Here is a 22,134-nt window from a genome sequence, read left to right on the forward strand (position 1 = left end):
GGAAAATTCAAAGGCACACTGCTTTCCCTCTTTCCTCTCTAGTAATTCTTTCAAAAAAATCCTGGGTATCATGAATCAGCACCAACTGAAATGATAAGAATCAGGAGAATGATTTATATGAGAAGAGCAATATTGCAAGGAAAAATCAACTCTGAAAGACATAAGAACTCTGATGAATTTGATTACCAACTATGTTTCCAGAGAACTTATGATAAACTTCTAATTCACCATCTTGACAGCAAGACTCAAGGTGAATGAAGAGACATATATTTTTAGACTTGGCCACTGTAGATTCATTTTCATTGGCTATTTGGTAAAAGAGGAGTTTTTTTGTTTGTTTGTTTGTTTATTTTTTCCTCTCTCATTGCTGCTATTGTTTGTTGTTGTTGTTGTTGTTGCTGTTATTCTGTAAGAGAACCAGATTTAAGTCGGGTCTGTACAAAGTGGTCAATCTCCCTCTTTCAGACTCATAGAAATCCAGAAACAAGACAAAAAATTAATCCCATGGTCTATGATGCAATGGATGATCTTGGCCTTTCTAAATTAAGGTCTTTTACAGGTTTCAATTTGTCTGAGGCAATACCCATTCAGTGACTAAAGACAAAGTAAAAAATTAAGACAAAATATGGCCTAATATATTATTGCAAAAAATATTCTAGGAGGGGAAGACTCTGATGACTTAGAATGAGTGTAAATGGCAATTGTTTCTCACTGTCAATGGGATAAGGGGAAAAGTCAAGGGAAATAGGGAACAAAGAATTATGCCCCCCAAAGGAAGAGCTTTTTAAAAAATAAAATACACAAAGGAAAGCCGAGGAAAGTTGGGAAGGAAGCATAATTAAGAAAGACAGTTTTAAAAAAACAATGTGTATAAGTATTATACCTTTTTAAGCAAGTGGTTGGGACAATCAGGTAGCATAGTAGATAGAGTTCAAATCTAGTCTCAGATACTTGCTAGCTTTGTGAATGGGCAAGTTATTTAATCTTAATTGCATCTTGGAGGGGAGGACAAAAACAAATGATGTAAAATGAATATTAATGGTTTCATGACAATTATCTTTTAAGTTCCTCTATGTATATAGAAATGTTACTTTTTTTGGTATTTAAGATGAGAATATTTTTTAAATCAGGATTTTTAGAGCTTCAGTATGAAGAACAATTGATGATTAAAACTGGAAGGGTTTTTAGAGATCCTCTAGTCCAACCTTTTTAATTTTGAGTTGAAATGGAAAACCAGAGAAGGAAAATGAGTTGACTAAGGTAATCTAACTAGTGGTGACATAATTGGAACTCAAACCCAAACTGAGGTGAGTGAGTGGGACCAAATGCAGAGTGCTTTTCTTTCTAATGCAACAAAACTTAATGCAGCAATGACTTTACAAGTAGATAAATTAAATATTTATCTGTTGTGATTGATGGGTGAAGAAATTGATTCCAACCTATAGTGCTAGGGCATATTTAAAATAGTGCCATATCTTGTGAAATCTATGTGAAATCTACATGCCTATGTAAAAATCTACAGGGCACCTAGATGGTACAGTGGATAGCATGTTGGGTCTAAAGTCAAGAAAACTTATCTTTCTTGATGTTCAAATCTGGCCTCAGATATACAATGTGATCCTGGGCAAGTCATTTTAACCCTGTTGGTCTCACTTTCCTCATTTGTAAAATGATCTGAAATGAAAATGGAAAACTATTATAGGATTCCCTGCCAAGAAAACACCAAACGGGATCACAAAAAAATCAGAAACAACTGAATAACAAAAATAATTATGCTTCAGTAATAGAAAAATGATATACATGAAGTTTGTTTATTGTTTTGTTGATTTTCTAAACTTCAGAAAGTGATAGAAAAAGGTTAATGCATATTTAACTGTTATGTATACTTTTTTGAGAGTCAGTTCTTAGACATTTATGAATACATCTTTAGTCCCATTCTATGCTTATCCTTGCCTCCAATCACAAATATATCCATAATTCCTGCTCATCACTGAAATCTAATATCTACAATCTAGAAAAAACAGGATTTATTGTTCTATATACATGGCATTCTAAATCCTTTTTTCAAGTTTTTTTCCCCATGCCTGGACTCCTCCTTACTTCCATTTCTTAGAATCTTAAGTCTCCTTCAAAGCTCATCTCAAAAAATACCCTACCTTTAGCATTAGTCCTTTCTCTACTCTAAAGTTGCTGGTGCATTCCCTGACCGTTACCTTGAATTAATTTTAGATAGAGACAGCATAGCACAGTGGATAGAAAAACAGCCTGGAAACTCAGTAGATTTAAAAGCAAATCCTGTTTCTGACATCTACCATTGAACCTGGGCAATTTACCAAGTCTACATAGATTTTTAATTTGACTTTCTGTACAGGTCAGTTTAGGTTTAGATTGGATCAGATCTCTTGAAAGAAGTGAGTCTGAAAGAAGAAAGCAAGAAATGCTATAACTATAAGTTGTCTATCTCTTTATGCAGAAATAGGAGACCACACCCTACAGAAGGACTCACAATATCTGCCCCATAAATATAAATGACCATCACTAGATCTATTATGAAATCAGTGCCAAAATTTGTACAAGCCTGTGATTTATCTAGAGTTGCTCATGCATGGCCTGAAATAACAATAGAAATGCAATTGAGATCATTCCTTTACACATATTATTGGCCTTCCTGTAAAGTGATGAGTGAAGGGTCAGTTGAGATGAGTCTCTAGTGGCTTGGATCCATAACAGACTCTTATTCCAAAGCCCTAACCCTCTATTAGACTCTGACCTCATTTTACTGAGAAAACAAGAGGAAGTATTGATAGTGAACTTCCCACCTCATGAGTTATCATTTGTAGATTGTAAACTTTATTTTTCCGTACTATGTTTTTTTAATGTTAGCCTAAGCAATGATGTAGTTGGCAGCAACTGTTGGCAGTACTGAGATTTTTAAACTGCCCGGTTAGCCAATTTAAAGACAGAAAATGCACAGCTGTATATATTATCCTTGTAAACAGAATATGGCTAATTTATTTAATTTCTTTCTTTAAATAGGTCACCTTATAAGTGAAGACACAAAAGTAGTGCATCCATCAACACAAGTTTGAATAATACAAATTAAACTCTAGATGTCATTGCCCAACTAAGTGGTAATGATAGTAGGTAGTGGTTTTGAGAGAGATAATCTTTCAAATACTGCCTTCAAAACTCTCTATTCTTTGTACATTAAAAAATGAACATGTTATACACATTTGATGATTACCTTTTAGATTATGTTAATTTCTTTCATACTATTTTTAAGGAAATCATTGAAATAATATTTTTCCTTTTTTGTGTAGTCTTCTAAATATTCTAATATTAAACAATTATTTGGGATGTTAACAAAGAATACATGTATGGACCACTCCCTCCTGCCTGAAAATCTTTCCTTTCTTAGCTTCTGTATTTTTTAAAAATATAGAAGTCCTCCCCAAACCTCTTTCCAACTATCAAAACATCCTTTACTTATACTCTGTGGGGCAGTGTAAATGGCATATGGTTGGGAATGATGAGTTTTGAATTGCAGTGCTAGTTTTAGTACTAATTAGCTCAGTGACTTGAGGAAGCTCACATAACCTCTCTCTGGATTACTGTTTGTTCATCTGTAAAATGAGAGCAATGGACAAGGTACTCCCTAAGAAATTATTCTGCTTTGATAGTCATGAATCCTTATCTTTCTGATATCCATCTCTAGGCATTCCCCAAGAATCAGGCTTTGTCTTTCTATATTTTCTGATTTTAAAAGAAATTATATCATTCTTTGTATTACATCCCTTATTTAGCACATTGCCTATAACACAGTAAGTACTTAATAAATGTTTGTTGATTGATTGATTTGGGGAATTGATTCTCATAGTTTCAGTCATCACAACAAGAGGCCCCATGTTTGGGACCAGATGGATTCAGAATGTAAATGTAAATAGCAATTATTTCTGTGTTGGCCAGAAACCCTCTCTCTCTTAGATTGGATTTTTTTTTTGGTCTAGTTAAAAGAGGTCATTGTTTTCTTCATTTCTTATCTGGTCATTGCCTCAGTGGAACCCAGACATGTTAAGGACCTTAGGTTAAAAAGGCCAAGGTCTCCTACTGCATCCAGGGCCATCTCTAATCATCTGATCTATATCTTGCTAGTACAGCCAGATGACTTGGTGAAGCTGATGACTTTGCACAGCCTATGCTCATTTAAATCCAACTTACTTACATAGCATGGCATCACCTTCCTGATATCATAGTCCTCTTTAAGAACAAAGGACAAACAACAATGTATAATTTAGATTCTTTTATGTATGACTTGAATTATATTATCGTTGAAGACACTTTCATGTCTCCAAATCTGTGATATTCTAAAACTTCTTCCTTTTTTACTCCACTGCTTTGTAACTCTGTTAAAAAAATAATCAAATGAACACTATCAAAACACGCCTCCCTTGCCATCATGCCATTAAATACACTATATCTTCTTCTATTACAATGTAAGCTCCTTGTAGACAAGGACCACTTTACTTCTTTACTCATATTTCTATACCCATAACATAGCAATGTGCTTAATACATGGTAAGCATATTATATACATATATATAATGCATATATGATGAATGAATATAAAAGGATATATATATATATATATATATCCTTTTATATTCATTCATCAATTGCAGTAAGGGGAGAAGTAGCACATATAATCCCAAGGCTATAAAGATGGAAAGCTGTCTTTAATCTGAAAGACTAAAATGATGGAGTGGGAAGAAATGGCAGGTTTAGAAGGAAAGATTATAAATTCTAGGATCATTGGTCTGTAGTTGAAAGGGATCTCATAGACCCTTTTCATTTCAGATGAGGAAAATTATGATTAGGTAGGTTATGAAATTGGCCAAAGGTAGAATTTGAACTAAGGCTCTAAAACCAGTGTTAATTTAGCTGTAATGTTTTTTGTTAATTATTTTTGACATATTGAGTTTGATGCTAGTAAACCATGAAATCATATGTTCAGTAAGCAATATTGGATGTTGGACTAGAGTTAAGAAGATCAGGAACATGAGTGTAGATTTGGTAATCAAGTTCTTGGTAATTAATGAGACTTACAAAAGGAAGATGTAGAGAAAAGACATGATGAGCTCTAAGACTGATAATATCAGTGAGAAGTTTGTGATGGAAAAGAAGGTTCTAAGAATAGAACAGGTTAAAGAATAATGTCACTAGGTGATCAATGTGAATGTTGAAGAAATCACAGATGATACCACGAGTTAAAATGGAGAGGAAAATTTTAATCCTGGTGCTAGGTACTTAATACCTGACACTAAGGTAATTAATAAAGTTAGAAAAATAGTAGTGAAGTAGGAAAATAATTTCTGCAAGGATGAGGGGGGAAAGGGATAGTAGTATAGGTAGGTTAATAGATTTCAAAAGAAGAGTGATATTAGTTAGAATAAAGATGATCTGAAAATGTTCTACACTTTCTTATGATCATAGGAGTCTGATGGATTTAAGGCAAGATATTTGCATGTGATGTAATATATTGAGGAAAGATCCAGATTTTCATTTAAATAACAAAAATGAAGGGATATAATTAGAAAAGTTTGGTAATGTAAGGAATTTTTTAGATTGGTATTATATAAAGAAGTAGATTGAGTACAATATGCTCCATTAGCAGGACTTTACTACTGGAGAATATAAAGAATTAATTTGCCCCAGAATTTAAACTAGAAAATGGAAATTAATTAAATTCCCATTTTACAAATGGAACAATTGAAATCTTCAAGTGATTTGAATTATTTAGCCAAGGTCCCACAAAATAAAAATCTTGGATTCCAGCCTCATTATAATTTAAGTCTGCAGAACAATATCTCCTGGGTTAGTTAAAAAGCTTCAGAGTTTTATATGTAATTATTGTTGAATACTTGCCTAAGCTGGTAAGCAGCCCAAAATATTGAGCTATCATTTATCTTGAAATTCAATAAAAGTCTATGTTCAGACAGCAATCAAGGAAGATTACTTAACCACTGCTTTCTGTATTCTTTGGAAATCTGTGTAATTTATACCAGCATATTCTCATTACATTTTCTTCTTTCTTTAAAATCATATAATGTGACAGAATCATGGAAGTATACCGAGGAAAGGAGCCAGAAATACTGACACAACTTTTTAGTTATTTGTAGGAAATCAATTTTTAAAAAAAAGATATAAAAACAATGACTATTTCCCTAAATATGACATTAATTAAGTGAATTAACCTGTCTTTATATGTCTTGGCCTTTGTTAGATAATAGCAGGTTAGGAAAAGGCGTAGTTCAAATAGACATCTGATATTTTGACTTTCTTATCACTTTTCTAAAACATAGAAGATTTTGTAGTTTTCTTCAACCCAGCTTCAGAAATAGACACTTTCTTGGAAAGTGGTTCCCAAGATGTCATAAATGTTCCCATTGCTTTTGGCCAACTTTGTCAAATGTTTCAAGTAATAAACTGAAAGTCACAGATTTTAATTAGCACAGTGCTTTGAAAGCATATGGTTGTCCACATGGATATCTTGATCAAATTGCAATGCAAATAAATTGAGTTTATTTACTTACAGTTTTCCCTAAAATTGCAGGGGGGGTAATCTAATGATCATATTCTGAAATTCAATTCAATTTAATTATTTTGTTTTTGTACTTTATCTCAAATTGGAGATATTTTGGTGTCATAGTTATTTAGTGACAACACTATATTATAGAGAGTTCATTGGACTTGGAATCTAAAGGTTCAAGTTCTGATCATAGTATTTACTAGGTGTGGAATCTTGACTCATCATGGTATGGAGGTAAATACAGAACCTTTAAAACAATACCTTTCTCTCTATGTCTGTCTCTCTAATTATGTATTTAATGTCACAGCAATTTGCTTTTCAATAATTTTCTATTCTTGGTACACTACCTTGAAAACAAATAAAAATAATTTCCCAATACTAAAGTATAATATAGAGGTCAGGTATATAGTCAGAAAATTCTGGATTCAAATTATGCTTCTGACACATAATATCTATGTGATCCTAAGTGATTTATTTAATATCTCAATGCCAGTAAACTCTCTAAAACAGCAGTTTCCAGACTTTTTAATCATGTGTTCCTATCAGTAAGAAATTGAGGAGCACCCATTCTCATATGTGCATTTTAAAATTATAAGTTATGTGAATGCAATAATAATTGCATATATTTAAAAACTGACACAAAAATAGAAATCAAAGGATTTAAAATAGTGTCCTGGTCATAAGAGCAATGAGATGAAGGACTATATACTTTCTCTGCTTTCTAGGACTTCTCAAGCCACACAATAAACAAATGGATACTCAGAATCCAAAGGAAGATAAAAACAAAAACACTCAAATCCCTGAACGATAAGTCATTCATCTTGAGCTCATTCAGTACTCTTCCATACCTCACACAGTAGAACAGTAGTGAGGCTTTGCACCAAAAGATGGAGGGATCAAACAATGGTACAACAAAATTCAATCCCATGGCTGAATCACTCCCTCCCCTATTTCCAATGCTATAGAAATCCTGACTCCATGCTGGGGAATATTGTCCCGGGAGAAATAGACAGCTAGGGAGACTGTAGTCTTAAAGGAACAAAAACCTGCTGGGGAAAATAATCCCTAAGACACCAGCTCAGTAAAATCACTACTGGGAGTAAAGGAACAAGAAAAGACTTGAAGAGAGGACACTATGATGTTGTTCAATATTGCACCCAATCTGAGGGAAAGACCACAAAATCCAGCTAGGACAAATTCTGACTACTTGGGATGGAGATTTAAGCTGGTGAATCAATAACTGCTCACTGTGAAAAAGGAGTGAGGTGCTTTGAGACCCAGTTCCTAAAGAAAACACTACCAGAGGGGCCAAAGTCAAAAAGTGAATAAGGAAAAATCAAGTGGGGGGAAGATAAAAAACTGGAATTAGCAAAGATACTGACCTTGAAGCAGAATTTGTAAAGACAACCTAAGGATCACAGAACTCCCAGAAGAATATGATGGGATAAAAAAATTTAACATAAGAATGCAGGAAATAATAGAAGGAAACTGCCCAGAATTTCTGAACATAAGTAATAAAATTCTAGTTGAAAGAATTCACAGAGAGGATTTCTGGGAGCCAAAATGGTGGAGTAAGCATAAATTGCCATAACACATCCATATTTACTTCCCTAAAACCATAAAATAGCTCCTTCAAATAAATCCTAGGACAACAGAACCAGGAAAAAGTCAAGTAAAACAATGTTATAGTTCCAGAAACTTAAAAACATTAGCAAGAAAGATATGTCTCACTCAGGTAAAAAAGAAGTGCAGTACAGGACAGGAAACACCTTAACAAGCCAGCAGCAAACCCAACCTCAGCAAACCAGCAGGAGATCCTGAGTCCCAGTGCAATGGAGCAAGCAAAAGCTAATACTAACCCATTTTTCTTCAATATTCTTCAGCATAGCCAGAGGAAGGAATAGACTAAGTGTTTGAGGGTAACCCAGGGCAAACAGGTAGCCTCCAGAGTCCAGACTGCCAATGTTTCATTGCATTTTTGGGAAAAAAATGGAAATACATTACACTAGTCTCAGCTAGATACCACCACTAGAATCCCAGCTCAGCCTCAGATAAGCTGTCAGATCTCTACAGACTCCAACAGTACCAGTTCCCCCCCCCACATACCCTAAGTATATGAAGATTCCACCATGGGGTTCAGAGCAATATTAATGTACTAGTTAAACATTCAGTGTCTACAGCCCCTGGCACAAGAAGCCTGAGCCAGTGCCCTTTCATACCAGGAACAGAGCTCAAATTGAAAAGGAAGGAAAAAGCCTAAAAATAAATAAATAAATAAATGAAAATGTGCAAAACCCAGCAATAACAACAGCAAAATCTGACCATGCCTTTTCATACCAGGAACAGAGCTCAAATTGAAAAGAAAGGGAAAAGACTAAAATAAATAAAGATGTGCAAAACCCAGCAATAACAACAACAAAATCTGACCATAGAGTGACAGGGAACATCAAGAGACGAAGCCAAAAGAGAACAACAATGTCAAAATTTCTATGGACAAAGCTCCAAAGAAAAATGGAATGGTCTTAAGCTTAAAAATAACTCAAGAAAGAGTTGGGGGGCAGCTCGGGGGCAGAGTGGATAGAGCACCATTCAGGAGGACCAGAGTTCAAATCTGGCCTCAGATACTTAACACTTCCTAGTGTGTGACCCTGGGCAAATCACTTAAGCCCAACCTCAGAAAATAAATAAACAAACAAACAAACAAACAAATAAATAAATAAATAAAAAAGAGTTGGAAAAAGGGAAAGAGTTGGGAAAAGGGAGATTAAAAATCATATAAGAAAGGTAGAAAAAAATTTAGGATAAGAAATCAGAGCGGGAGAGCTAGGTGGTACAGTGGATAGAGCACCAGCCCTGAAGTCAGAATATCTGAATTCAAATCTGGCCTCAAATATTTAACATTTCCTAGCTAGTCACTTAACCCCAATTGCCTCAGGAAAAAAAAAAGAGAGAGAGCTATACAAGAGAATTATGAAAAAGAGTCAACAACTTGGAAAAAGAAAACAACTACTCATATAAAATAGAATTGGGCAAATGGAAAAGGAAGCACAAAAACTAACTGAGGAAAACAATTCCTTAACAATAGAATTGGGAAAATGGAAACTAATGTCTCAAGACATCAAGGATCAATCAAATAAATTCAAAACAATGAAAAAAGAAGAAAATACGAAATGCCTCATTGGAAAAGCCACTGATCTGGAAGATAGATTCAGGATATACAATGTCAGAATCATTAATTTACCTGAAAAGCACAATAAAACAGAGAACTTGGAGAGTATCTTTTTTTTAGGTAATAGATTTTTATTTTTCAAAATACATGCAAAGATAGTTTTCAACATTCATCCTTGCAAAATCCTTGCAAATTTTTCACTCTCCCAATTGGCCCTCTCTCCTAGACAACAAGTAATCCAATATAGGTCAAACTTGTGCAACTCTTCTAAAGATATTTCTAGATTTATCATGCTTCACAAGAAAAATCAGATCAAAAAGGAGAAGAATTATTTTTTTTAAAAAGTAGAAGAAAATGAGAACAACAACAACAACAACAACAATAACAACAAAAAATAAGCAAGAAAACAATGACAACAACAAGGGTGAAAATATTGTTGTGATCCACATTCAGTCCCCATAATTGTCTCTCTGGATGCAGATAGCTTTCTCCATCCTCCATCATAAGTCTATTCGAACTAGTCAAAATCACCTCATTGTTAAAAAGAACTAAGTATGACAACATCTTTCAAGAAATTATCAAGGAAAAAAATGTCCTAATATCCCAGAATCAGAGGGCAGAATAGGCATTCAAATAATCTACTGATTACTTCAAGAAAAAGATCCTTCCAAAACAACTCCAGCAACACAATGATCTAAGATTAGTCCAAAGGACTATTTATACTCAGATAAAGAACTGATGGACTCTGTGCAAATTGAAACATATATTTTATTTTATTCTTTTGTTTTTGTTTTGTTTTTTCTTTTGACCTGTTTCCCCTTTGGTGATTAATATGGAATTATGGGTTTTTTGTATGTGATCTATTTCAAATAATCTAACACTTTTGGAAGAGGGGACATAAAAGAGGGAGAGAAAGAAATTTGGAATTCAAAATCTTATAAAAATGAATGCTAAAAAGTGTCTTACTTCCCTGGAGGGTGACAGATTTTTATCTCTGAGTGTATATATCTGTCTTTGAGCCAATCCTGATAAGAGTAAAGTTTGGGCATTAGGAATGCTTGAAAGTCTTCTATTTCATTAAATGTTTATACTTTTCCCCTGAGAATTGGATATTGCATTTAAAGATTAGCATTTATAATTCTAGAACCATGCAATAAGTAAATGAGAGAAACTGCTTAGCAATCAAGAGGATATATATTTTGTGTTCACAGTTTTCATCAAAAGTAACATTCTGAAAACCAAAAGTACTTCCTGTATGTAGGCAGTTTTAATATGTTTAAAACAAAAATAACATACTTTTTGTTTACCCATTTACTTCTTAGGCCACTATTATAATTTCAAAGTTGGTACATTAGAAAACAATAATTGATACTCTTCAGCTTACCAATGTAATTTATACTAAAATTATTCACATGATTGAGTTTTAATATTTATCGTTTTTATTCCTTTCAAAACTTGGGATCTGAGAGACTTACATGCTGAGTGAAATAATCAGGACCAAGAGATCATTATATACTTCAACAACAATACTATATGATGATCAATTCTGATGGATGTGGCTCTCTTCAACAATGAAATGAACCAAATCAGTTCCAATAGAGCAGTAATTAATGAACTGAACCAGCTACACCCAGTAAAAGAACTCTGGAGATGACTATGAACTACTACATAGAATTTTTGTCCTCCTGCATTTTTTATTTCCTTCACAGGCTATTTCAAAGTCTGATTATTTTTTTGTACAGCAAAACAACTATTTGGACATGTATACCTATATTGTATTTAATTTATACTTTAAAATATTTAACATGTATTGGTCAACCTGCCATCTGGGGGGGGGTGTGGGAAGGAGGGGGAAAAATTAGAACAAAAGGTTTGGCAATTGCCAATGCTGTAAAATTACCCATGCATATATCTGGTAAATAAAAACTGTTAAAAAAACAAAACAAAACAAAACAAACAAACCAAAAAAAAATAAAATTGGGGCTCTACCTTCTGACCAGCATTGGTTGTTCCCAGGACATTTGGAGTCAGGAAAGTTAGCCAAAAAAAATTAATTAAGGATCAACTATGTGGGAAGTGTGCTAAGCACTGAGTGCTATCCCCTTAAAAATGTAGAAGATGAGATTTTTAACTGAGACTTGAAGGAAGTCAGGGGAGCCAGGAGGCAGAGATGAGGATGGCAAACATTCTAAATATGGAAATTACTGGGGAAAATGCCCAGGGTCAGGAGATGGAATGTCTTGTTCAAGAAACAGCAAGAAGGTCGATATTATTCAATTTCAGAATATATTATGGGAAAATGAAGATAGTGTGAAGTATAAGAAGACCAGAAGAGTAAAAGGGGTGTCATGTCATGAAAGACTTTGAATTTTATAGAGAATAAGAAAAAAAATTTTTATATTTTATACTGAAAGTGATAGGAAGTCACTGGACTTTATTGAATAGGGACATGACCAAGAAGTGACATAGATAACATTGGTACAGTTTCCTTCTAGAATAAAACATATAAGATAAACTAAAGAATATATATTTGTTGTTCAGGAAGAACTTAAACAAGTATGCAGAAACTTCTCATAAGTACCATGACCACTATATGATAGTATTCAATTTTTTTGGCTACAAATACTCATGAAATATAGAAAGGAATTGCATGATTTGAGAAAGCATAGATGATGCATAAATTGGATTTAAGTTGCATTAAATTGTCCTCTCTCTTTCTTCTAGAGCCATTTGAATTCCGTGACAAAAGTCAAGATGATTGATGATGATTCAGGAAGCAGTAGATGATTTTTTTTGTCTAAATGTTTGAGCAAACTCTAAACACTCCACAATGCCTACTTCAGTTGCCTTCATGGCCATTGGAACAAATTGTTCTCATCTACCCATTACACAGAGGGTTCACATACTTGGGGTAGACATTCCCCTAACCCATCTACAGGTTTGAGGCTTATCGACATCCTCAACCTAGTTTAGCCCATCTGCCTAAATGATTTTCCTAGGGTGTGGATACTGTGAATTTTACAGCTTCTTGGAGCAACAGGTGAGAGTTGAATAAAAGGTACACACCAAAGGTGGATGAGCAGCCCTAAAATGGATTTTATAAGCCATCACACAAGAAATATTAGTATTCTTTAATTCTATACATTCATTGATAAATGATAAAAAGTATATGAGTAAACTATTTTCAAAAGACAAAATAAAAACTATCTATAGTCATGTGAAAATATGTTCTAAATAACTTTTGATTAGAGAAATGCAAATTAAAATAACTCCAAGTAGCAATTCACACTAGGATTGGTTAATACAACAACAACAACAAAAATGTTAGAGGGTATATGAAAAAAATAATATATTGTTGATGGAATTGTGAAGTGGCCAAACAATTCTAGAGAACTTTTTGGAACTATGGCCAAAAGGGCTATAAAATTGTACATTACTTTGACCCAATAATACTATTCGGACTGTCTTATAAACAAATCAAAGGAAAATTACCTATATTAACAAAAGCAGTTATAGCAAGCTCTTTTTTGTGGTTGCATTGGATGGGAATGTTTGTCAACAGGAAATAGTTGAATGAGCTGTGGTACATGATTGTGATGGAGTACTATTGTGGGGCAGGAATTGACAAACAGTATGGTTTCAGCAAAACTTGAGATGACATAAATGTGATAAAAGATGAGGTTAGCAGCTTCAGGAGATCACTGCATACACAAACACAAACACATGGTGAGAGAGAGAGATAAAGAGAAAAGGGGGAAGAAGAGAAGAGAAAGAAAGAGAGAGAGAGAGAGAGAGAGAGAGAGAGAGAGAGAGAGAGAGAGAGAGAGAGAGAGAGAGAGAGAGAGAGAGAACACCTGGTATGCTATCCAGAATCTGTTCTCATTTTTTTTCTCTTCCTCTCTCTCTCTCTTTCTCTCTGTCTCTCTGTCTCTGTCTCTGTCTCTCTCTCTCTCTCTCTCTCTCTCTCTCTCTCTCTCTCTCTCTCTCTCTCTCTGTCTCTCTGTCTCTCTGTCTCTCTCTTTCTCTCTGTCTCTGTCTCTCTGTCTCTGTCTCTCTGTCTCTCTCTCTCTCTCTCTCTCTCTCTCTCTCTCTCTCTCTCTCTTTCTCTCTGTCTCTGTCTCTCTGTCTCTGTCTCTCAACTGGCCACCTATCCACGTATATAATCTCACAATGCACTGTTACAGTTGTTCTATTTAGTAGAAAGAAACATCATAAGAGTCAATTGAAATTGAGTCTCATCAAAATAAAGTCCTTATTTTAATGACTACAGTTGTTTTATATCCATTCAATGAACATCTTAAAGAAGGGAATCTTCTCTGATTTCATTTCAGAAGATACTTCCAGCCTTACCATTTCATTAGATTTCTCTCCAAACAATGGAGAACATCTTAAAGAAGGGAGAATCTTCTCTGATTTCATTTCAGGAGCTACTTCTAGCCTTACCATTTCATTAGATTTCTCTCCAAACAATGGATCTTGGTAAGTGTTTTTGGGTAATTGGAATCTCAATGCCAGAATGAGTTATATTTGTATGAACCTTAATGTTAACAATATTATAGATCATACAAAAATAACCATCATAATCTGCATCTGTGCAGTAAATTTTACCTTTTAGTTAAGTTGTTACAGCATGATACAGGAACTGAGCCGGTAACTACCACATGGAGATTTTAGGAATCCTATGTTTATGAATGCCAAATGCAGTACTTGTAACATTTCATTGTTATAAAAGTCATGTTTCAGACCAAAGATATAGAATTGTTCTCCAGAGAAAAATGCCATATTATTTTAATTAAGCACCAGCCAACCAAAGTACTTAAGAATTCTTGGCTTTCAAGTTTATTGGAATAGATGTATTAAATAGCCTGTAATAAATAAATTTTAAGACAATGCTGATAGGTTTTTGCCTTTCTTTTAGGAATTTTTTTTCTGGATTTGCTAATGACTTCCTCCTCATTAGCTGCAGGTAGTGTTTAAAAGCCTGGGAAAAGTGATAAGACTTTCTTGTCTTCACTTTTTTGTTCTCTGTGCTAATTAGTAATATTTTAATATCAGAAGCAGCTAAATTACACTTTGAAGAGGATAATGAATTTGGAGTCAGAAAAGAGCTGAATTTGAATTCTGACTCAGACATCTAATAATTGAATGACTCAGGGAAAGTCATTTAATTTCTTTCATCTTGTTTTCTCAACATAAAATTGGAATGCTGATAATATTATAGGACTGTCACAAGAATCAAATGATATAAGATACATAAGGGGCTTTGTTAAGTTTACAGTGTTATTTAAATGATACATATGTACATATTCTTATTTTTCTTTTTAAATTCTACATGAGGACCTTCATGGAAGTAAGCCATGAGAATTAAACCAGAAATAATCACTCAAATACAATCTATTATTTTTTTGATCAATCATCAATATAAGTGAGGTGTCAGACAGGTTTTTTAGCATTTAGCACACTGCTCACACTAATTGCCTGATATTTCAGTTTTAATTTGCAAGTATGCATATAGATATAAGTGTATTCAGAAAGCATGGGTAAAAATGTTCGCCAAATCTTGCCATAGACAAAAAAAAAATTGGGTAAAATCTATATAGTCTATCAACAATTTCCATTATGATCTTAGTTACTAAGGGTTCCAAGAAAATCTGAAAAACCAGTAGCTCAATAGTGAGACCATGAATTAAATTCCATCATCTGTGAATTTCATCTAATAAAAAGGATTTGAATAGTTTCGAAGATTTGGGACATATAGGAGAGCAGGGCCGTTTACCTAGAATGATGTCTTTCCCAGTAGAGATAGCATGGGCCAGAGCTAGTCATTCCAGGAGAGAAAAGATTACCATTAACTGACTGAAAACAAATGCAGTATAGAATAGTTGTGGTGAGTTGAGCCAGTGTTGACAGAGGAGGCAAACAGCACTCAATTAATGTTAAAACACAACTTGCAACTACCTCAACAAAAAGATCATCAAATGAATAGAGATAAACAGGCAATGATTGACTAGGATATAACAATCTAGTGCCTAAGAGTGTCAAAGACAGATCTCTAACACTTTAGAATCATAGAATTTTAATGTAATTAAATTGTTTTAATAAAAAAATTAAAAGTTGGTAATATGTACACGGAATTGGAGATAGACAAAAATAATCTTTCCTTTCCCAGAACTTCTGTTCTACTAGTACTATTCCTACCTCTGCTCCTTTTAGGTCAAATTATTTTTTTATTTATTTTACCAGTCATTTCTTTTTAAATTTTCAGTTCTAAATTCTCTACCACCCTCCCAGTCCTTTCTCCCCCACTAAGAAAGCAAGCAATATATCAATTATGCATGTGAAATCATGTAATATTTCCATATTAGCCATATTTCAAGAAAAGAAAGAAAATTAAATGAGAAAATTGTACTTCAATTTGCACTCAGAATTCATCAGTTCTCTCTTTAGTAGTGAATACCATTTTTATTCATCATGAGTTAGAAATTGTCTTGGATTTAAACAGCAAGACTTTCACAGCTGATTATCATTACAACATTGCTGTTAGTATGCACAATGATTGCTTGGTTCTTCTCATTTCATCTTGCATCAGTTCATATAGGTCATACCGTGTTTTTCTGTAATCATCTTCCTTGTCATTTCTTATAGCACAATAGTACTTCATCACAACCATATGCCACAAATTGTTTAGATATCCCCCTAGTTGATGAATATCTCCTCAATTTTCAGTTCTTTGCCATCACAAAAAGAACTTCTATAACTATTCTTATTTATATAAATATTTTTCTTTGATCTCTAAAATACTGACCTTGTAGTGGTATTGCTGGGTCAAAATGTATTGACTATTTTTATAACCTTTGGGCATAGTTCCAAATTGTTCTCAAATTGTTCTCCAGAATTGTTGGACCAGTTCATTATTCTACCAATAGAACCTATTTTTACTTTAGCATTTCCTGTAGCATTTACTATTTCTGATAGATGTGAGATGGCATCTCAGAATTATTTTAATTTGAATTTCTCTAATCAATAATGATTTAGAGCATTTCCCCCCATATTACTATAGACAGTGTTGATTTCTTCTTCTGAAAATTGCCTGTTTACATTCTTTGATTATTTATCAGTTATCAAATGGGTCTTATTTTCATAAATTTTACTCAACTCTATTCTCAGTGTATATTTGAGAAATGAATCCTTTGTCAAAGAAACTTGCTATAGAAATATTTGATATAGTCATTGGTACCTTTTAATATAATGTAGTTTCCATGATTATCTTTGAAAATTAGATTAATTTCTGGTTTGTCTGAAATCATGATTGTTAACTCTGTTTCTTTTTTTTTTCCTTTTACTTCCATTGAAGCATATTAGATTCTGCTCTAGTCCTTTATTTTAATTCCTTATGTGTGTTTCTGTTTGTGTGTCTTGTAAACAACATATTGTTGGATTCTAATTCCTAATCTATTCTTCTATTTGCTTTTGTTTTATGCTGAACTCATTCTATTCATATTCACAATTATGATTACAAACTATGTCTTTCCCTCCATCCCATTTTCTTCTGTCTGTCTCTATCCCTATTTCTCTTTTCAAAAGTCTATTTTGCTTCTAACTATTGCCTCCTTTAATCTGCCCTACTTTCTCTTCCCCTATTATCACCATTGTCCCCTTCCTCTTTTATTTCCCTCTTGGGCAAATGACATACATACATAAATACATATCTATATCTATATCTATCTATCTATACATATTGTGTGTATGTGTGTGTGTGTGTGTGTAGTCTCCCCTCTTGAATCAGTTGTGATGAAAGTGAGGTAGTGCAGTTCAGATTTTGTCTGCCACCCCCATACCCACCACCATTGTAAAAGCTCTTCTTTTCTTATCTATTTTATGGGAAAATTAATTTTCCCCATTTATATTTTCCCCATTTTCCCTAATACCTCCTTTTTTCTTAATTTTTTGAGATCATTCTAACAAAATTGACACATGACCGTGCCTTTTGTCTAGATAAACTCCTGTTTATAGCCTAATAATGATAGTTTTTAGGGGTTATGTGGTCTCCTTTATACTTTGGAACTATGCACAGGGTCTTGCTGCCCTGTAACCAGTAGAGAGCCACAGATGGTGGGGAATCCTGGACAAGGTATAAGACCCTTTAGCCCAATAAAAGGAACCCTGCTGATATGTCTGGTTTGGTTCCCCATCCTTCTTAGGGGTATTTCAGTCTTTTTGAGAAGTCAGGGGGCATGACAACCTATGTTATACTTGAAGCAGTTACACTAAAGTGGCAAGGAAACATCTGTACACAATAGCAAGTTGTTTATATGGTCCTGCATGCTCAATATCCTATAGTTAATTGTGTGCTATAGTTGCATAAGTGTATTAGGATATAAAAGGCTGAGAAAATTTTGAATAAATGGATTCCTATTTGACTATCTTTGGGAGTTCCCCCCCTTCACTCTTCATCCATGACCAACCAAAAATCCTCTAGTGAGCAAGTCTGGAGAATGATCAATCACTAGAGTTCCTCTGTACCCTGGAACTGTGACCCAGAACAGAATATGGGCCTTTTCTTGACTCATGTCCCTATCAAAAATGCTTGTAAAATATCCTGAGTAAACTTGCATGTGATTTCTGTCTAAGTTCATTATCCTCTAATGTAAGTAATGAGCCTACATAGTCAGATAATATACACTGGCTATCAGATATGGACTAGGCTTTGTTTCACCCACTACAGAAAATGCACATGACAGTACATGCAAGGGAGTGAAGGAGGGAGAAAATTTCAAACTGAAAAAAAGAATTGGACAAAAAAAAGTCAAAAAAACTTAAAAATTTGTGTTGCCTATGATTCAGGCAACACAAGGGGCCATGAACAATACATAAATATAAAACACTGGAATAATCTACTGAACTTATTGTGAATGAATGAAATAAATCTATCTCTATCTCAAAATAAAATTTATCTAGACTGTCTCTATCTCAGCCAGGGTAAAATAGGAATGGGTACTTATTGCTTGATCCTCGTTTCTTATTTAGAATGAATTTTGGCCCACTCAGCTTCTGACCAGATTGCATTAAAAAATTCTTAGTAAGCCTGGTGTTCTCCACCACTATTACTTCCAGGGTCTCACCAGATTAGTGCCAAACATAGTGAGCTAACCTTATCAGCTTTATCAGTGTCTCAGCTCAGAATTATTGCACTCAAGAAATCCAACATTATAAGTAATAGGGATTAGAAAAATGCTCCAACATGCCTAGAAGAAAATTCATTTATTAAGTACTTACTGTATGCAAAGAATAATATTGCACTCTGGGAATACAAATAGAAAAGGAAAGTCGTCTACTCTTAAGAAATTCACATTTTAATGGAGGAGACAACATTCCCTCAAATAAGAGGGAATGGTCAGATTGTCTCTAAATTCAAGTAGCAAAGCAAAGGATTATGTATCTTCTTACATTTAATTACCATTAATAAAACCATATTGGTCTCTGCTTTTGGATTCTGCTGATTGAATTTTGGTTGTGCCAAAGAACTTGGGGGATGACATCTTTCTTTGTACCAAAGAATTTGTGGGTGATATCTTTCTTTTCTAGGTCTCTACTCACTGTGGCTGCTGCTAAGTCAGGAAGGAAGTCACCAGGTTGCTTCCTTGAACTGTGGATTTAGGATCCAGGCTGAAAGTTTGGGCAATGGTGTGAGGCAGAGCTACTATCCCTGTGGTCCTTAGGGTTACTTGATCTCTTTGTGACATTTAGTGTGATGGCAGTTCAGCTATTGCTAATTGTGTTTGAAAGTCCAAGGAAAACAATAGAGACCATATTTTAAAAAGAGGGATGAGGGAGTTGAGCCTATAAGACTCCAAAGGCAACTAGATGATTCAGTAGATGGAACAATGGACTTAGAGTTAGGAAGCCTTGGGTTCAAATTTGGGCCTAAGATACTCACCAACTATGTGATTCTGAACAAGTCACAATGTCAATTTGTCTTGGTTTCTTAGAAAAGAAAATGGCAAACCATTTCAGTATCTTTGCCAAGAAAAACCTGTAAAAGATTACAAAATCACAGACACAACTAAATGATTGATCAATAACAATAAAATCCTGGAAAACATAGGCTTGTGAACTTAATTAGTCTCTCCCTCAAAATAAAGACATTTTATGTCTATTTACCAAATACTTCCCATTCATTTTGGCCCTTTATTATCTAACCACTCATAAATATCAAAAAAGGTTGGCAAGGTTCACAATACTTAGCTCCATATGTCAAGATATGTTCTTCGGTTCTTCAATTTTAGGGCATAGAAGAGCTACTTCTTTTCAGCAAAACATACTTTTAAAGTTTCCCATTTAGTGGCCACTATTTAGCTACTATCCAAATTAAGAATTCACATGTTGGGGCAGCTAGGTGGAGCAGTGGATAGAGCACCAGCCCTGAATTCAGGAGGACCTGAGTTGGAATCTGATCTCAGAAACTTAACACTTCCTAGCTGTGTGACGCTGGGCAAGTCACTTAACCCCAGCCTCAGGAAAAAAAAAAAAAAAAAAAATTCACATGCTAACACTAATGCATTAGAAATTTTCTAAGGCTGGAAATATCCATCTTAATGCTACCTGTATCTGCTACTCAAATAGAAAACAAAATAACAGGTATTTATTAATTTTAGGTCTAGAAACATTTTTCCCAACAAATCACTTATTATTTTCAGATTCCTGCTAAGAGGGAAGATAGAGGGACAAATAATTTTCCTGAAACCTTAATGCTCTGAATGCACTTATATCTGGAAGTTTAAGAAAGAGAAAACTCTTGAAGAGGGAAAGACAAAAAAGAGTAAGATATTTCTCAGCATACTCTTACAGAAAATACAGGGGACAACTCCTAAAGTCAATCTATCTCTACTGATTCTCAGTGGCTCCATTATCTTGGAGGCAGCATCAGTTAATGAGGAGCAATCAGAGCAATTCCCTTATGTTCTTTTATGAAGTACCTAGGGCTAATGCCCATCTCCATGGAAAATGCCCCATATGACAAACATCCATTAACTATTATCATCAAGTTTACTGAGAGTACTCATATAAAGGATTAAAGATTTTCCTTACAACATCTCTTACAACCTGACATTACAAGTGCTCTTTCCAGATCAGCTATCTCCATTTGAGCCTTTGTCCAGCAGATGATGTCAGAAAATATGAAAGCTAGATGGAATTTTTGAGATCATATTTTAATTTCCTCATATTACATGTGTGGAAATATAAGCCTAGAGAACTTAAGTGACCCAGCCAAAGATCTCTCAGCTAGTTCATTGAAGACCCAAGACTAGAAACCAGATTTCTTGAACTATAAAAATTTATAGTTCATGATTTATTATATACATGACTATTATACTCTGCTAAAGAAAATCCTTTTACAAAGATTCTTTGTCTACTAAAGCATACTAGCTTTGTTCATGGAAAATAGTCATCTTTCTTCCTTTGTCTCTTCATACCCACCCTCTAATTAGAAACATGTATGAATAACCAAAGTTCATTTACTTTTGAATCATTTTTGAAGAGGGCTTTGAATTTTCATAGGAAACAGAACATTTTTACCTATTCTGATCAATTCTGCTCAATTTTTGTTTTATTGTACAGTTTAAATGCTGTATTTTAGGTTAATTGTTGATTTTAGAATCTTAGGGTTGGAAAAAATCTTGGAAGATATTTATTACATTATTCGAACAAATAGAAGCATCTTTCTTATAACATCATTGACAGATCATGTTAGGGTACACATTTTTAGGGATAACTTAACTGGGTCTACTTGATATCAAATGCAGGCAGCTAGAATATAGCAGGAAGATCCCTACATCTGGAGTCACAAGACCTGGATTTGAACCTTGGCTCTGATTTCTTACCATGCAGGTAACTTTAGAGCAATCATTGAATCTCTATGCTCTACAGTTTACTCAGTTGTAAAGTTATTTGTATGTGATGATTTCTGAACTCAGTCTTAAGCCCTATAAATACAATGTTAAATATCTGGACGCAAATCATTTTTAAAATGAAAATTGAAAATTTTAAGGTTTGCAAAGTGCTTTTCGTACCTCATTTGTTCCTCAACAACTCTGCAAAGTAAGTGCTTTTCTTTCTTTTTTTTTTAAATCTCCTTTTACAGCTAGGTATATATATATATATATGCAACATATGAGACTATATATTCAAATTCAGCCATGATTTCTTTTCTCTAAACTTCTGGCAAAAGAATGGTTCAAAACAAATTATACAAATAAATCAATATGTACTTATTGAACATTTATAAAGCAGTCATTTTTTCTTGGTGTTTATGATTTTAAAAATCACTTTTCTTATGATTACTCTATGACATGGACTTTGTGACTTGCCCAGGATGACA

The sequence above is a fragment of the Sminthopsis crassicaudata genome, chromosome 1, assembly GCF_048593235.1.
Source record: "Sminthopsis crassicaudata isolate SCR6 chromosome 1, ASM4859323v1, whole genome shotgun sequence".
Lineage (NCBI taxonomy): Eukaryota > Metazoa > Chordata > Mammalia > Dasyuromorphia > Dasyuridae > Sminthopsis > Sminthopsis crassicaudata.